This window comes from Vombatus ursinus, unplaced genomic scaffold (assembly GCF_900497805.2).
Source record: "Vombatus ursinus unplaced genomic scaffold, bare-nosed wombat genome assembly UNPS02014884.1, whole genome shotgun sequence".
NCBI lineage: Eukaryota > Metazoa > Chordata > Mammalia > Diprotodontia > Vombatidae > Vombatus > Vombatus ursinus.
In genome coordinates, this window is record NW_020954662.1 from 3,008,012 (window position 1) to 3,011,224 (window position 3,213).

The following is a 3,213-nucleotide window of genomic DNA, read 5'->3' on the forward strand; positions in this document are numbered from 1 at the left end:
GGGAGAGAGAAAGACAGAGACTGAGAGAGAGGGAGAGAGGGAGAGAGGAGAGAGAGAGAAGAGAAAAAAGGAGAGAGAGGAGAGAGAAAAAAGAGAGAGAAAGAGAGAGAAAAGAGAGGAGAGAGGAGAGAGAAGGAAAGAGAGAGGAGAAAAAAGGAGAGAGAAAAGAGAGAGAGAGAGAGAGAGATAGCAGACATTTAAGGGCACAAGGTGCAGTTTGGATGATGATCCAGCAAAGGAGGCTGAGAAGGAGCAGTCATATTGGTAGGAGAACTATGAAAGAATAGATTCCAGAGAACCTAAAGAGAAAACTTCCCTCCATCATCACCATCCTCTCCTCCAGCCTCTTATGAGATGGTCCTAGGCAAGGTACATCCCTCTATTTTTGTCCTTTGATACTATATTGAACCTTTCCTCTCCAGTTTCTTCTAAGAGCATCCTCAATAACGTTCTCCTGTCCTCCTCTCTCCTCTCCCTCTCCTCCCCTCTCCTCTCCTCTCTTCTTTGTTCTCCTCTCCTCCCCTTCCTTCTTCTCCTTTCCTATCCCCTCCTCTCCTCTCCTCCCTTCTCCTCTCCCTCTCCTGCTCTCTCCTCTCCCTCTTCTCTCTTCTCCTCTCTTCTTCTTTGCTTTCCTCTCCTCCCCCTCCCCTCCCTTCTCCTCCCCTCTCCTCTCCTCCTCTCCTCTTCTCCTCTCTCCTCTCTTCTTCTTTGCTCTCCTCTCCCCCCCTTCCCTCTCCTCCCTTCTCCTCCCCTCGCCTCTTCTCTCCTCTCCTCTCCTGTCCTCTCTCTTTTCTCTTTTCTTCTCTCTACTCCCCAGCTCTAATATTCCTATTTAGCATTTCCTTCAATTATGAATGTCAGCAACAACAATAAGAAAACAGTCCCATAGACACGAAGAAGCCCCCAAGAGCTGGAGTCGGGACTAGAGCCAGGCCTGTTGATAGCGGGACCTCTTCTCCCTCTGGGTTCCCTCTTCCGGCCTCTGGTGGCTTTTCTTCACCCAGGGGATGAAGTCCCAGGTCTTCAGTCTGGCTTTCAAAGCCTTCCAGCTAAGCACCCCATGGGCCTCAGGTTTCTATTGACTGCAGGGCCCTTAGGCTTTTCTCAGTGTTGTCCCAGCATGACCAGGTGGGGAGAGAACAGAGCTGATCTTGGAGGATGGACTTTCCCTCATGGAAGGGACCTTTGAGACCCTCTGGACCAGGGCTTCCTAAACCTTTTCATGCCATGTGCACCCTTTTGGGGGCCTAGTGAAGGTTATGAACCCCTTTTCAGAAGAGTGTTTGGGGCCTCCTTTCATAACTGAAGTGCTCAATTTCAGTTGGAGGCTAAAGTAAATAAAGATGTAATTATTTCTCATCCAAATTCTTGGACCCTTCAGGGGTCCAGGGACAGAGTAAGAACTGGAATGACTCTATCATGTTAACAAGAGAAAACTGAGGAGTTCTAGACTTAGGTCATACAACTAAGGAGCTATTGCCCAACCAGTCAAGGACCAGGGACATCTAAGTGGTACCATGGATAGAGCTCTGGGCCTGGAGTCCTGAAGACCAGAGTTCAAAGCCCACCCTGGATACTTACTAGCTGTGTGACCCTGGGCAAGTCACTTCACCCTGTTTGTCTCAGTTTCCGCATTTGTAAAATGGGGGTGCTATAATAGCACCTCCCTCCAGGGTGAGGATCAAATGAGATAATATTTGTAAAGCTCTCGTTTACTCGTCTGAATTGTGTCCGACTCTCTGTGACCCCATTTGGGGTTTACTTGGCTGAGATACTGGAGTGTTTGCCATTTCCTTCTCCAGCTCATTTTACAGATGAGGAAACTGAGAAAGAGTTAAATGACTTGCCCAGGGTCACACAGCCACCAAGTGTCTAAGGTCAGATTTGAATTCAGGAATGACTAACTCTAGGCCCGGTGCTGTAAGCGCTACGGCGCCTGTGAAGCTCTCAGCAAAGTGATCCTCTAAACTCTTATTCTTCCCGTCATGTCCTAGGGTTTCTCCCAACTCTAACGTTCCATTTTCTAATGGTCCACGTAGGCTCTGTCCCCACTCTCTCAGGGACATACAGCCATGCAGCCGGAGTCACACCAGCGAGAGTTAAAGTGAAGGACTTTGAAGAATCTCTCTTCCTGGGGACGTCAGGCATTTCTTCTGCCCTGCTAAAGATTCATCGGTTTTGAGAATCTGGCACTATCTTCTTTATAGATGTGGAAACAGGTAGAGGAATAGATGGGATTTGGAGGGGGCTGCTTACCGGGACAGCTAGGCTGGGATGTGGATAAGCCTCAGCACCGCTCCAGCTTGGGGCTTTCCACAGAGCCCCACCTTGGCTCCCCTGGGCCTTCCATGGAGGGGAGTCTGAGAGAGATCCTGGCTACCGAAGAAGGGGATGGAGCTCTCAAGTAGCTAGGATTTAGAGCAGAAAAGGGCTGAAGAACAGACTGTCAGAGCTGGGAGGGCCCTTAGAACACAGAATGTCAGAGCTGGGAGGGCCCTTAGAACACAGAATGTCAGAGCTGGGAGGGACCTTAGAACACACAGTGTCAGACCTGGGAGGGCCCTTAGAACACAGAAGGTCAGAGCTGGGAGGGCCCTTAGAACACAGGAGGTCAGAGCTGGGAGGGCCCTTAGAACACAGAAGGTCAGAGCTGGGAGGGCCCTTAGAACACAGGATGTCAGAGCTGGGAGGGCCCTTAGAACACAGAATGCCAGAGCTGAGAGGGACCTTAGAACATAGGAGGTCAGAGCTGGGAGGGCCCTTAGAACACAGGAGGTCAGAGCTGGGAGGGCCCTTAGAACACAGAAGGTCAGAGCTGGGAGGGCCCTTAGAACACAGGAGGTCAGAGCTGGGAGGGCCCTGAGATCCTACCCCATAATAAAAGGATTTCTTCTGTAAAACTTGGACTCAGTCAAAAAGCTGCACCCAAGGACCTAGAAGGCCACATGTGGCCTCAAGGCTGCAGGTTCCCTACCCCTGCTTTAGGACATTGGATGTCAGAGATGAAGGGCCCTTAGAACACAGATAGTCTAAGGGACTTCACTCATTAATCCCTTCCAGGCCTTCCAGAAGAAAAAGCTCAGGGTAAGAGAAAGGAAAGACTTCCGCAAGAACCCATGACCAGAGCCAGAACCCAAGCTCTGGGACCCCAGAATGGTGCTTCTGCTCCCCCTTGGCACACCACAGAAAATAAAGAACTTTGGATGGCACGGC